This window comes from Rattus norvegicus, chromosome 15, assembly GCF_021556685.1.
Source record: "Rattus norvegicus strain SHRSP/BbbUtx chromosome 15, alternate assembly SHRSP_T2T, whole genome shotgun sequence".
NCBI classification, from domain to species: Eukaryota; Metazoa; Chordata; class Mammalia; order Rodentia; family Muridae; genus Rattus; species Rattus norvegicus.
Window position 1 is genome coordinate 79251239 of NC_141548.1, and position 16262 is coordinate 79267500.

The following is a 16262-nucleotide window of genomic DNA, read 5'->3' on the forward strand; positions in this document are numbered from 1 at the left end:
TAGGCCCTAGAGCAAGCTAAATTAACTTGAAAACAGTTACAGTCGGTTTCTATTCATGGGAACTAGTGCAATATTTTGCAATAGGTTGGTCATTTGGTGAATGCTTGCAGAAAGCATGAGTCATTAAACCAAGTAATGGTTTTAATAATGAATGCTGATCATGCTTTCAAAGAATGGCACCACAGCTCCCCAATGATGTGGCTACGGTGTGAGGGCACCTTTTGTACAGTGCTTCAGGCACTGTACATCATACCTACGATGATGTTTTGAAGCACATTTAACCCTCAAAAGTCATTCATTTCTTTAACAGAAAAATCTTCCATCTCTTATGTAAAAATCACAATTTCTGCATCAGCCTGGTCCTGGCAATCCACTAAATGTGAAAGTTAAAGTTATAAGTTTGGTCTCTGGAAGTGAAAAATATTTTCCTCTTACTGTGAGATAGATCTATGAAGACAGATCTTTAGTGATTGATAAAAATACATAAATAATAAGGTAAGTGTTAATCAGGAAGGCTTTAAATGGCTCTCAACATAATATTTTAGAGAGATTTATCTCTGACTATACATTCATGACCTCTCTTTCTTGGAGGATTATAAATTCCATCACCTGCCCTTCATAATATAAATTTTCTCTCATCCTCTGGCTAATTTTTAAAGGCTACAAAGGTCATTCTCAAGGACACAGAAACTACTTATTCAAAGTGGAATCATCAAGAAAGACATAACCCATAGATCTGGAAGTACAGAATCTTTAACTGTTATGAGTACCAATTTCCAAGAACAGTTGGAGTAATCAGGGAAGTTCTTCAGTACTACTCTGTCATCTGACATATATCTGCACAATTTCTCCTCTTTTTTTTCTTTCAATGCAGTTGTTTCCATGTTTCTGGGCCTAATGTAATAGGTCTGAATAAGGACCTTCTTTTCTTCTTTTCTTGTCTGAGGAAGTTTTCGTCATTGATGATATTCAGGATTCTCTGTATCAACTGCCTTTCCACCACTCCAATTCCTGATAGAGTTATAAATTATTTGCTCTTGCTTATTCTACTGGAATGCAAGGCATATGAGTGTAACTAACTAATTCATACTATTCATTTAAATAAAAGCCTCAACCCTTTTACTGGTACAGCGATGACAAGAATATTCTGTTTTTAATCAGTGTAATTTCGTTTTAATGTCTTATTTAATGAGATCCTGAATGAATATCAATATATATGCAAAATAAAACTAAAATTCCTAAGGATCAAGATCCGTAGAAATCTTTCATTTACTTAATGTCACAAATTTGCAAATATTTAAATACTCATTATTACTCAAAGAAATAGAAAGAAAGTCTGCACTCACATATGTCCACAGCAGCAGTTACAGAGGAAAGGGGAACACAGACAACGTGACAAAAAATCTTAGGCTTTCTGTTCATCCTCTTTCCCACTCCTGTACCACATCTTCTAGAGAACTATTAAGAGTTTACTGTAACTGATTTTTAGTCCTAGTTGTTTACCTTGACACTGAAAATTTTTTTACCCTTCCTGTAAATAGAAACACCTTGAATATCGCATCTGCCTCAAGCACATAATCTGACTCCCCTTCCACCCTCCAACCAAACTTCAGGAAGGGAAGCCCCAGATCATTCCTCACCATTTGACATCAATTCTTCCAATTTCGTCGTTCACCATCAAAGCTCTAATTGATACTTAATGCTTTCTAAATGTGGTTCCAAGTACTCTTTCTAGGACTCTGAATCGTCAAATGCAAAGCCTCTTGCACTGTCACCATCCTGTCAATGAATGTGATTACTTGTCATCTTCAAATTTCTATTTTAAAGACATAAATTTCTTATACTTTCCATATGATATATGAACTCAGTGCTAAAATTACTATGGATCGAATGGTTAATAAGTGTTCATATTGTACATTTTACGCATTTGGTAGCTTTAATTTTATAATTTTTGATTTCCACTAATTTCCTCCATACATTTGTCTCATTTCACAGTCAATTATCTTCATAACACACATCGGATGGTATGTTTACTTGTCTTCAGTTTTTTCTTGCACTGGTATAGTATTATATGGGTGTTACATTATGGCTTTCTAATGATTGTAATTTCTGTCAAAAGTTTTTGTATTTTTATGATGGTAGGTTTTATTGTAATTCTCCTTTATTATACAATGAAAAGTTCACTATATTTTCCAATTTTGGTTTCAATTTAATATTTGTGATTATGATGAGTCCAGTAAAGCTTATTTATTTTTATTTCCAAACGGCATTCTTATCTAGAAACTCCTGACAGTAATCAAGAGATTATTGTGCAGTATAAAGTAATTGCATTGGTGACATACATGGAGTCACAGCATATATGAGAAATTACAGTGTTTCTCGGTGTTTCCTAAATATATTGTTCTGTCAGTTCACAGGAATTTTTAGCTATCTCCTGTCAAGCAAACTGTCTTAAGTTTTCAATGTGCTACAAGACATACAAATGCACAGGGAAAGCATAACAACATATTTTTTCTTGTCCTAGAAGAATCTTGCTGTAGATAGACCCTTGCAATGCTGCAGGTTTTAATGGCTCCCAGGTGTTCAACTCTTAAGACAGGATGGACATAATTGAGCTACATTATTTTTTATAGCTGCTGTCTGGAAAGGACAAAATTAACTAGAGATACTTAAGAAAATAAATGATCAAAAGCATTCAGGGAAACAAATATTTTCCAAACAAGAATTAGTCGATTCTTATACTCTTGGTTCTCAGAAGAGATTTGCTGACTCGCTCTGATACAGGATGACATCACATATTTGAACACTGTGGCTGTGCTGCAGGCTGGCACAAATACTTGGCTGACAGTGCACCCAAAGTAGAAGTCTAGGTCAACTTGCAAGAGAATTCTTGCAAAGTGATGGCATTGTAGCAGAAAACATGGGGCCTACTTGTGCCGAAAGTTGTATCCTTGAAGCCCATCATAGTAAAGCTACTATCAGCTTTCAGCCCGAGAGGCGTGATTACTTTTCACATGAAACACTTTGGAGAGGCAAGATTTAACTGGAGTTCTGTAAACTCATTCATTTTACTTGATAAAACATTTCATTCCATGTCAAAAAACTATAGTCAGTTAATTCACAATAAGTTAATTCACAGTAAAGTAAGAATGAACAGGCTGCTTAAGGAGTCATCCGGAGGCCTATCCGTCACCTTGTGATGATAGTCTTACAGACAGCTGTGCATCATGGGAAGGGATGATAAGTAGTCGGCATTTCCCGTGACTCTGAATCAGAGAGTACCCAGCGGGTACTCTCCCAGCTCAGGGCCCCATTTCTAAGCAGAGAGTCTCAAGCCTAGACAAGAATCTTACACACAGAAGCTCACATCTCCTGTATCCCCAGTGAAAAGAGCGGAGCAGCTGTAAAACAAGAGCTCGCATAATCCAAAGATTTTTCCAGCACTGGATCTTAATGACTTAAGATTGTCCTATGGCGAGCTGCTCATTTGTGCTTTTCAACACTTAGACATAGAAAGCGGGGGCTGTGCCAGCAGTTCTCTGCTCTGAACCACAGATTTAGAGATCCTGTTGACAATTTCTATTCTGTGAGTAGGATTATTAGTCACAGGAACTTTTAAACCCCTCATCTAATTATTTTGGTATGAGAAAGCTAGATCATTAAAAAGAAGTCCTGTCATAAATTCAGTCACCTTATTATTTTAACTGTTGATATATATTTTTTTGCTTGAAAAATATAAAGAAATGGTGCCACTGATCAGAAAATCCAAGGTGACAATAATTAAAATACATGGATAATTGTGATATGGTCATGCACATGCACAAGCCCTTGCATGAACACATATATTTGTCTCTACCATAAACATAGGAAAATAATTTCTCCAAAATTTGAAACAACAATATTGTCCTAAAATAAATGTTGTTTAACAAAATCTTCAAAAGGGTAAATGTCTTAAAATAGTATAACAAGGAATTTGTTAGCAATATTAGTATACCTAAATATAAAAAAAATTGACATGACTCCAAAACTCATTTAAAAAATAAACCCTAGTTTTTAAGCAACTCTAGACAAAAGAAATGTGAAAGAGCTCAGACTGGTTTAAGTGGATAACTGCATCAAGAAGCAAGTTGGAACAAGCGTCAGAGTCTCCCAATAAAACCCTACCAATAACTAATGTGAGGATACCTCTGGGCACTAGCTAGATCTTTCCAAGGAAGTTTGCCTGAGGTGGCAAAATACACCCTGTTTCAGGGTGACATTACTTCATGGTCCAGGTTCCTGAACTGAATGCAAAGGATCAAGGAATCAATGCAACCCCAGTGCTCTCACAGGCTGTGGCCACGCCTTCGCAAGCCGAAGGGAACTCTTCCCGGCTTACCTTGTTCTTGCTCGGCATTTTGATACAGGAATGAGAGCAGATCGCTGAGTATGTACGTGTAGCACCACTATAAATGTTATTGAAGGTAAATGGATTTTATTTTTTATCAACTAATTTTAGCGTTGACTAGGATTTTGTGTACTCGTGATCCTTTGACAGCCCTGGGCATTTCCTTTTGTTGATATTCTTTATTTTCACACACAATTTTAAATTTTGGGCAATCATCTAAGGATCTCTGATCTTTTTTTACTAGAGAGGTCTAGGTAGGATGTTCCAGATACTTCTGTGCTCAGTGCTCTTGGACTTTCCCATCTTTTTGCGAAGCAATTCATATGATATTTTAATATATAGCAGTAAGTCACTGGTCAAACTGAAACTCATGTGATTGAGATATTTAAGGTAGTAAGGAAAGGCAAACCATTTTTGCTGACTATTAACTGTTTTTGTTGAGGGGTCAGAGTTGCAATAGCTGGTGCCTATATGAATACATAATGAGAATACAGATAGGGATTATGCTGTTCTAGTAAATGTTGATTATAGCTGTTCTTATAAGCTACATGACCTCCATACCCTCAAGCAATTGCCAGTGAAATCAGGTGTGTGAGCGTAACAAGAGTTAAATAAAAATTTCCTGAGGGCCAGGGAGTGGAATGTTATGGTTTGTATATGCTTGGCCCAGGTTGTGACACTATTAGAAGGTGTGGTCCTGTTGGAGTAGCTGTGGCACTGTGAGTGTGGGTCTTAAGACCCTCATCCTAGCTGCCTGGAAGCTTGTCTTCCACTAGCAGCCTTCAGATGAAGATGTAGAACTCTCAGCTCTGCCTGCACCATGCCTGTCTAGATGCTGTCCTGCTACCTTGATGATGATGGACTGAACCTCTGAACCTATAATCTAGCCTCATTCAATGATGTCCTTTATAAGAAAAAAATGCCATGAATTAGAGAGAGAACAAGGGAAATGGAAGGGCAAGGGAAGTTGAGAAGGAAAAAGAGGAGAATTATACAACTATGTTTTAATGATAAAAATAATAAGTTATAATAGTTAACTATTTTTTAATTAATGAATGGGTTTCACTATGACATTTATATAGCTATTCCTTGGCTTTGTTCAAAAAGTAAACTTGAATTTTAATGTAGTTCTAGACATAAAAACTCTTGGCTTTTCCTGTTTGCTGCTTTGATCCCCTAATAATGCTGACTCTGTTTCATGCCACACGTATTCTATTATGCATATATGCATATTTCTACTTTTCCATCCTCACTCTTGTTTTAAAAACATTTCTTTAGTGTTCCTTGTAGTTATTAAATAATTGTGCTTAACATAATGCTATCCAGTTCCATCATTTCTTGAAAACACCGTGATTTTGCTTTTCATTATTCATGAATATAATTTCTTTATATTGTGGGCCATATTTTTCTTATGCAGTCGTCAATTAATGCACCTCTAGAATGTTTTTTTAATTGAAGAACTGGTTGTGTGAATGAATACAAGTATGATATCGAAGTGGATGATTACTACCCTTATTTTTTTTCAAATAATTTTTAATGATTTTTTTCTTCTGGCTAACAAAACCTTTTATTGGATATTTTTTATTTACATTTCAAATGTTATTCCCTTTCCAGGTTTCCTGGCCATAAGCCCCCTATCCCATCTCCTATCCCCCTTCTTCTATGAGGTGTTCCCCCTCCCCAACCACCCTCCTATTGCTCCCTGACATTCACCTACACTGGGGGATCCAGCCTTGGCAGGACCAAGGTCTTCTCCTCCCATTGATGCTGAACAAGGCCATGGGTCTGTCCATGTGTACTCTTTAGGTAGTGGTTTAGTCCCTGGGAACTCTGGTTGGTAGGTATTGTTCTTCCTATGGGGTTGCCAGCCCCTTCAGCTCCTTCAATCCTTTCTCAAACTCCTCTAATGGGGACCCTGTTCTCAGTTCAATGGTTTGCTGCTACCATTCACTTCTGTATTTGTCATGTAGCGTTCTGTATGCCAAGGATTTTGGATATCACATAATCTAGCAAGAAATCCCTAGACATAGTATGCTTATCTTAACTTTATAAAAATACCAACTTCTAAACAGTCGGGGTTAAATTGTATTGTTTCATTAACTATGACAGTGAGAACTTATACACTAATCACATTTTGTAATTCACTCCTTGCAATATTTTCCATACTAATTGGGTTTCTCTCTAGAAATAGAGCTAATAAATGTCTACGTATATAAATTAGATTTTCCAACTTAGCCTGTGTAATTTGGTCCACATACTTGACTAATGTCTATCTCACACTGGATAGGCCCAACATCTAACAATTGCTCTGTCCATTGAAACTGGATGCCATTGCAGTCTCAATATGGTGCAAAGGCATGGAGGATCCTGGGAGAACTCCTGACTTTTAATCAATATTGTGAGCTCAAAGAAGCTAGTAGTAATATTGATAAATGAAGACCACAACAGGATAGAACTTTGTCAGAGTAAGTGAGGGCTCTCAGGACAGAGCAGTGGCATTCTACGTTCATATATCTGGGCTGCTACCAGGCAGCACCACTCGCCTTTGGGTGGGTCTTCCCAACAAATAATCTGGTCCAGAAAACTCCTCACAGAAGTGACTAGCAGCTTGCAGTTTAGTTGATTCCAGATCCAGTCAAGGTGAAATTGCCCTTCTGAGTTCTTGCTTCTCACAGACTATGTATGTATTGCATGCTGTTCTGTGCAAAAGCTATGTATGACTAGCCTTCATCTCTTTTGGTCACTCATTAGAGATTTAAAAGCTATTCCCTGCTGCCTTCTCCAGAAATTGCACAATTTGTCGAGGTTATGAAATAATTTCTCAGTAACCATGAAAGTAATAACCAAATGAAATGAAACAACGCCAAATAAAAATCCCCAACCCTGCTTTTGGTTGTGTTCTTAGTAAATTGCAAAATATATGAAATTTCTGAGTCAGTGAAAAATTAATACCGATTGCGGTTGCTGAAATAGTAAAGCGATTTTAAAATTGAACTCTAGATCATTACTATTCATATGCTGGAGTCATTTAGGATATTTTCAACAACAAAAACTGACAGACACATTAAGTGGCTGTTAAAGGTCTAGAAATCAAAAATCCCCACATGCTCAAACTTCCAGATGATGACAAAAGAGCTATGCTTTCAGGTCCAAGCAGTATATTGTTTCCTTCCTCTTTTCCCTGATTTATTTTTTTGGCTTTTATTGTCATAATTCCTGCCCAATGTTTGATGCCAGCTCCTTGTTTTTGCTGCCCTCATACAGCAGGAGTCAATGGAGATAGGAAGGAAAAAAATCTCATTACATTATCAGGATGCATGCTTCTTGAATTATGTCATGAGTCTCTCTCTCTCTCTCTCTTTCTCTCTCTCTCTCTCTCTCTCTCTCTCTCTCTCTCTCTCTCTCTCTTTACATCTTATTGGTGAATATGTGCCACGTGACCACACCTGAAACATCTAGGAAGAAAAATCACATGACTAATGTAATGGGATTCAGCAAATCAAAACAAACAGCCAAGACACTGGTTGTGGCACTACATTCTTATAATCCCTGCCTGTCGGGAGAGTGAAGCATGAGGACCGGAATGAGTTTAAGCCACTGAGGGCCACACAGCTATACACCACCCCAAATAAATCAAAAAAATGTGGGCATATGTAACAGAAGCAGGAATCATCCTTATGCCTGTCTGAGAGTAGCGTATTATACTCTAAGCCCGAGCTGAAGCTAGATTCTAATCTTACTTTTCTACAGAAATGAAGCAAAGATTATTAGAATTATTAGACAGGAAAGATAAGTTAGTAAACCTACCAGAGCTCAAAGGGCTGGCACCATTCTACTGACCACCTCACAGTGCTTTCTGGACATCTCTTTTGAACACACTGTGAATGGAAATGTCTCCAGCAGCTCAGGGCTGGGTTTGACATCAAGGCTTTAAGACATATTAAATATGGTTTTGTATCATTGATAAAGATAGGATTCCATTTATACAGACAAAAATTAAAGACACAAAGGAATAGAGAAAAATGATAAAAACCCACCTTTGTATACTTAGTTTCTAATTTTTCAGGCACTGTGTGAGTTGAGTTATTTAGTCCAATGATTCTTCCTATGACAGCACAACACCAGTATTAACTGGTTTCAGAAGATTATTAGCTTTCTAGAGAGAGTCTTCTCACTTAGCAAAAGCTGGACTTAACTCCGTAATAATTGAACCATAATTGTGAGACACTAGACTTGACTAAATGGGTACTTTGGAACTAAGTCGTATTCTATAATGTACAGGTATATTGTTACTTTGTCTAAGAGAAGAGGGTGGGTGGGTGGGTGAGGGAGCACCCTCGTGGAGGCAGGGAGTGGGGGTATAGGATGGAGGGTTTCCAGAGGGTAAACCAGGAAAGAGGATAACATTTGAAGTGTAAATAAAGAAAATATCCAATAAAAGAAAAGAAAACATCTAATAATGTACTGTTTGCACTGAAAACATTTCAGGCCACAACTCATATAGGCATCCTACTGAGTCCCCAGCTAACAGACATCCTGAGATCTCAGTGTGATATACATTAAAGAGGATATTGTTAGCTTCACAGCCTATTCCAAAATCCTTTCTCCGGTGATTGTCTGGGAATCACGCATGAGGACAAGCCTGTACTGTGAAGCCTCCATGTTCAGAAAGGTATGAGAGTCTTACTTCTTCTTTATGGACTCTGATTCCTAGCTGTAGAGACTCCTGTGCCGTCTGCCTCTGATTCTGGCATCTAAATGGTCTTTGAACGCTCCAGCCAAATGCTGCTTCATGGTTTGTCTGCTGAGTCCATTAATAACTTTTATACGAAACCCCTAATAGGCAATAATATCTATCAGCGTCCCTCTTCAAAGTCCATTTGGATCTTTAAACTTAGCTCAGTTCTTTAGCTGTTAAATAATGTCGGGATTTAGATAAACACAACGTCATCTTGAAACAGTGACAAACATTTCAGCCTGCTCCTGCTGAATTCCACTGATCCATGCTGCAACCTGAAAAACATACGGCTTTCATGGCTTGTCAAACGGTGATGTATACATGTGAGTTGCAGTTTCCTGTCTATTAGAATTTCACGAACTCTATTAATCAATCTTGTCGCTTAAAGTCAGGAATTTCATGTGTTACAAGACCATGGAAAAGTATGTAGCTGTTGCTGTATTGCAATGAGTAGATAGCAGCTGGCTTCAAACCATTAAGTCTCCTTTCAAACCCGTCCAAAAATAATGCTAGTTTTTCAATCTCATGTGAGTGAAAAGACCAGATTTGACCTATCACTTTGAGTGGCATTTAGAATTGTTCAGTGGAGTCTGGAATGAAATTCATGTGTCTCATTTAATGAAGGACCTGCAATATCATATTTAACCTCATATTTTATACAGATAGGTACAGACTAAGCAAAAAGGTAAGCATAGAGTAACACATAGCCATCCATCAATACAGAAAACTATGCCTAAAATGTTAAATTATTTTCCTATGTGAATTGTCTGAGCAGAGTCCCTGTGCCAGTCTCACACTTCAGAGACTGGCATCAGGTACAGGAGAAAAATGAAACATAGAGAAAAGACAATCTCTGCTGAGATTAGAGTAAATAATTGTACAGGGTGGCATTTTGGACATGAATCTGTGAATTTGTCTGTGAGAAGTTTAAATTAGTTACACTGTATTCTCAAGCTAGGAATCTTAACTTCTGTTTACAAAAAAATACATGTCAAAGTCTGAACCAGGGAATGAACTAAACAAAATGTAACAAGTACAGGAATAAGTTTTGATATTGCAAAAGTATAAATTGCATAAAAGAAATTAAATTTTGAAATGGTTTACCATCTCTAAAAACAGAGAGAGACTAGTCCATAGTAAAAGATATTTATAATTATTTTACCAATAACATATACAATGAAAAACTTGTCCTCTGAATTCATAGAATGCCAATAATAATTAAAATAAATCCTTCATCGCTGGTGATTCATATGCTGTGTGCTTTGAAAAGACATGATTAATGCACTCATTGTGTGAGAACTCTGGAGTAAGGTGAGCAAGGTTTAAACAATAGTGTCAGCAGAGATCACAACTGTATATTGTAAGTATGATAAATACATACTCTCCAATAATTTATATTAACCACAAGTATTATTTTCTGTCCTACTCATATATTGGGGGATGCAATGAAATTTACATTATATGAATCTGTAGCCCTGAATCCAATGACTAAACAGTATGGATAGTGTCAACACTTATTTTAGATAAACTGTTCAAACCCTAAGGGTTTTAGCTAAGAGAAAAACAAAAAACAACATAGCGATAGAGGCATAACTTGGCACATATTTATGAAGTATAATTTTTTCTAAAATATAAAGGGAATTTTATATTAAAAAGATTTTGTCACAGAATAAAGTGCAAAATAGTAAGTACATATAGGTACAATATATTATATGATAAATCCTTATGTATACTGGTAACAAGTTAGAATTTGTGTTTATTTATTTTTACTGGATTTTTTATTTATATTTCAAATGTTATTCCATTTCCAGGTTTCCCAGACATAAGCCCCCTATCCTATACTCCTCCCCTTCTTCTATAAGGGTGTTCCCCTCCTCATCCACTCCCCCTTCCTGCCTGCCCCAACATTTCCCTACACTGGGAGTCCAACCTCAGCAGTTAAAACTTGTTCAATTGTCAGGAGAATAAAAAATAATAAGGCTTTTGTCATATCCCTAAGTCTAATCAAACTGGCATCTTATAAGATATATATATATATATATATATATATATACATATATATATAGAGAGAGAGAGAAATAGATAGAGATAGAGATATCAGCCAGTTATCCATTTTTCATTAATCATTTATTCACTTTACATCCTGATTACAGTGCCACTCTCCCATCCTTCTTTCTCCATCACACTCCACCCTTATCCTTAAAAAAGTGAGGACTGTCTTGGCTGCCAACCTGCCCTTAACCAATCACATCAGAACTAAGCACATCCTTTCCCATTGAGGCCACACAAGGCAACCCAGCTAGTAGAAAGGGATACAAAGGTAGGCAACAGAATCTGACTCAGAGACAACCCCAGGATTTATGGGACTTTCCTGAAGAAAAACTGCACATGCACTACATATGTTGGGGTGCCTTCGTCCACACCACATGTGACCTTTGATTGGTGGTTTAGTCTCAATATGCAGGCTATTTGACTCTTATCATTACCCTAAACTCCTGACTACAGGTATAGCAGAGTATCATTCATAGTGTCGGGGGTTGGCTCTCTTACATGGGGTATGTCAAGTTGGGCCAGTCATTGGTTGTACATTCTGTCAATCTCTGCTTCATTATTATCCTTTTATATCTTGTAGGCAAAACAAAACTATAACACTCATGGGAACATACTCAAAGATGTTCCACAATACCAGGAGGAAACTTTTTCTACTTTTTCCCTAGCAGGTGATTCATAATAGCCAGATACTGGAGAAATCCCAGATGTCCCAGAAATAAAGAATTGATAAAGAAAATATATATTTACACAATGGTATACTACTCAGCTATTAAAAACAAAGACATCATGAATTTTGCAGGTAAATGGATGAAGTTAGAAAATACCACCCTGAGTGTGTTAACACAGATTGCAAAGAACATGCATGATATGAACTCACCTTTGAGTGGCTATTAGCCATAAAGTGCAGCACTACTGTGCCACAACCCACAGACCTAAAGAAGCTAAGTAACAAGAAGTGGCCAAGGGAGGATGCTTGAATCTTACTCAGAAGGGGAAGCAAAATAGACATTGGAGGCGGAAGAAAGGAGGGAATTGGGTGTGAGAGAAGATGAGGAGGGGTAGTGGAGTGGATATCAAGTATGGAGAGAATGGAGATGGGATGAGAGGGCCAGGAGAGAGAAGAGATATTGATGGGGAACATTTCCAAGACCAGCAATTGCCTGGGGCAGAAAGGCTTCTGGGAGTATATGGGGGTGATCCTAGCTGAGATTCCCAGCAGCAGGGTATATGGATCCTGAACTGGCTACCTCCTGAAGCAAGGGAGGGGAAGGAAACACCAACCCATCCACAAAATCCTATCAATTATTTTAAAGGAAGAAGTTGTAGCTATTACAATTCAGCTTAGTAAAAAAGTGTTTTAGAACAAATTGTTCTTCATACTTTGTACATAAAGGAACAATTGTGAGTGCTATGGTATGTCTTCTGTTCCTTTTTGAATATACTTATCCCCGGACACTTACTAGATGATCTAATCCTATAAATAATACAATAATTATACACTAGTACTCAGAGTATGTTTCTAAAATTGGGTCCCAGGCTACTTAAGTTAATAACAAAAAGATGAAAATTGGGCTCATGATCAACAAAATCATTGACCTTCACCTTCCCCACATCCTCTTTCTCTCTACCATTTGTGCATCATACATCTGAACACCCTTCCCTCACCCCTTAGTAAGTAAAGAACTTATTACATTGGATGTGGTAATATCTGCTCTCTTCTGCTTTTCCTTCCCTCTGCCTCCTTTCCCCTCCCTCTATTGCGCTCATTTTACAGCCAGGCTCACTCTTGAGAATTTGAATATATGGGAAAATCCAGGGCAGAGACACCAACAAGGAATGACTTCACTGTAGGAAAACAAACTAAGAACATAAAGGGGTGAACTTGGGACCCTTGCAGCTCTGGAACAAAACTGTGTCCTCTGTGGGACAAAAGGGAGGACACGGGATCACCTAGAAAACGTGACCTTGCAGCAGCACACTACCCTCCCTAGGAAAAATCAACGCTTGATCAAGCCAGTCTGGAGCCAATTGTACACCACACTTAGAGCACATTTTTCTTCAGAACAACTCGTTCTGTAGTCACGCTCTAAAGTAGGCGGTGCTTTCAAGCCCTGCTGGAACTTGTATTCCAGGTCCCTTCACACATGGTTCTTGATACTTCTGTGCTTTCTCTTGCGGGCCTGCATATGGATATCCACTTTGCATATAGCCTGAATACTCTCATCTTTGACTACCTTGTCCCCCCACTTCTGTTACAGGAGCTGCAGCTTATACAACTTCCTGAAGATGATCTTCAAAAACTCAAAGTGGCAGAAGACTGTTTCACTGAACACCTTCCCAAAGAGAATGTCCAGGGAGAGCCCTACATCTGCTGTGTGTACCCCAATGTGACCAATGCCCTCCTGATTCAGCAGATTGAGAAACTGTTCTAGTTCTTTCTCGTAGGCTTTCACATCCTGGGACTCCTCTGGATCTTCTTGTTCCCCACATTCACAATGCTATGATGGACAGTGCAAAGCCCACAGTAGCTTTAATCAGAACTGTGCTCTACTCCAGCACATGCCTGGTTTTCAGTATGCCATTTAATCCAAACAAACATATGCATAACTAATATATTTATCATAATTTCACTTCTCCGTTTTTCTTCTTTCCTAGAGTTTTCCAACTCTATTCTGGAAAATCACACACACACACACACACACACACACACACACACACACACACACACACACACAGCATCTTTCAACCTAACTAGGATATTACGGAATTGAGTCTCAAAAATGTTTACAGAATTTGTTCACTGTTATAGCCTTTGATCATTACTATAGCAGTCTAACATTTTTATAAAATCTTGTTTTGCCATTTCTGTTCTTTCCTAAATACCTCCTTCAAGCAGATTAGTGTTGTTAATGATTTCCAAGAGCTCTCCTATAATGTCAAAGTTATACAATGTGTCAGAATTCCTTGTCTACTTAGATATGTATTCACAGAGTGATGCCGCTTTTGTTAAAGCCCTGAATGGTGTGCTTACTGTGTCTATAACTGCCAGTTATTACTGCTTGTAGACTCTGTTTGCAGACAAAGGTAAAAGTATTGCATACATTTTCTCCACACTTGCACTTATGAACCCTAGTGAATTACTCCAAAGAGAATCGCAGGCACCTATTGCAGCAGAGTGTATATGAGGAGGTTTATTTCTGTCACTAATCACTCTTGAAAGCAAGGCACTAAATAGTCTTATTTAACAGTAGACTGTGTTAACTCAGAGAAAAATCTACATCAAGGAGAAACAGTGGCTACCCTTTTGAAGTAACAGTAAGTATAAAAAAAACTCAATGATTATATTAATCTGTCAGTGTTGATCAGAAACAAAAAGATTTTCAATAGTTAACATGCCATATAATGACTTGTTTTTAAATATAATTTTAATTTCTAAGTTATTTATTGTGTGCTAAGTACATGGATCTCCCCTCAGCCATTCTCCACTCCTCTATATATGTCTACACTTCTCCTTCCCCTTTGTGTCTCCAGCCAATTTTATTAACCTTTCATTTGTTAAGTGCAAACTTGATTTTTTATACGATACAAAATCTAGAAGCCACACATTAGAGAAAACATATGGTAGGTTTTTATGAGGAGGGGGTTGGCTTAATTTACTTAATTCAATTTTGTCATTTATTTATATTTTCTCAGGAAAAACATGACATAAATCTTTGTAGCAGAAGAGAATCCCATTGTTTATTAGTGTCCCATTTCTGTTATCCATTTTTCATTATTAGACAACTCGCTTAGCTTTGTAACTTATCTATTTAACATCGGTTAATATTGTTGTACAATTATCTCTGTAATAAGTTAAATTGGAGTCCTTCAGATAAGTACACTGTTAACCTGGGCCAGTTACTAAGTTTATGAAAAATATCCATGCTGATATCCACAGAGGTTAGAACACTTTACCTTCCTACAATATGCGAGAGTTGACTTTTGGCCATATCTGCAAGTGCATTTGTTACTGTTGTTTTAAGTAAATTCAGATTAAAGCAAGATGAAGTCATTTGAATTTCCCTCATGAGAAGTGAGATTGATCATATTTTAATATTCGTTGAACATTTGTATTTACTCATTCGCTATCTATTCATTCCATTAGGACATTTGTCATTTTATTTGATTTTATAACTCCTTGTTTTTCTCAGTACTTCTCTTCTTTCAGATGCAAAACTGACCAGGGCTTTCTCCCACTCTGTATGCTGGTTCCTCATGACATTAATATTTTCCTTTTTCCCTTTCTGTCAATAAGCTTTTAATTTAACACTGTCATGTTTGATAACTGGTGATTCTGAACAAACTTTTTCCCCTGTTTTGTTTAGATTATTTGTATCTTCTGAAAAATGCCAATTATGAGCATTCACTTTGCTGATTTTTATGTTGCAGATTTTAATGCTTTATCAAATAATAGTTTACAAATACTGAGGTGGAAACTTTAGGGTTTTTTGGAAGGTCAGTTGTGTTGGATGATGTTTTGCTAAGGCAAACATGAAAAAACATTTCACTGAAGAGGACACGGGAAGGACTAAGGCAGACTTAGTGAAGAAACATCTTGCTGAAGCAGACACAAGTGAAAGAGTGTTCTGTGAAAACAAGCATGGAATGAAGGATTCTTTGCTAACAACATACATGTACTGGCCCATCTTACTTGGTGTACTCGAGCTCAATTTGTGGGGCTTCCATAGAGAGAAGCACATCAAAAGACAGCTGGTGTATGCTTCAGCTTCTTGCTTCTTCTGAGCACTTGGGTTGACTGGCAGAGTGCTATCAGCTGGGACAAATGCAAACGCTCAGGCAGGACACCTGCTGAGACAAGACCTATGAGGATATGTGGAATCTTCCTGACCCTGATTCCTCCAGCTGACTTGTGACTGGCTGTTTCTGCTAGGTCATGCCACTACTCATGATTCCTTTTCGCTATCCTGACTCTTCTGAATTGGATTGCTGGTTTATCTGTGAAGTGTTCGTGAGTGTATCGAGCTGTTACAGTTGACCTGTGAACGGAACTGCCGATATTCAGACAAGACAAATGGGAATTGTTCT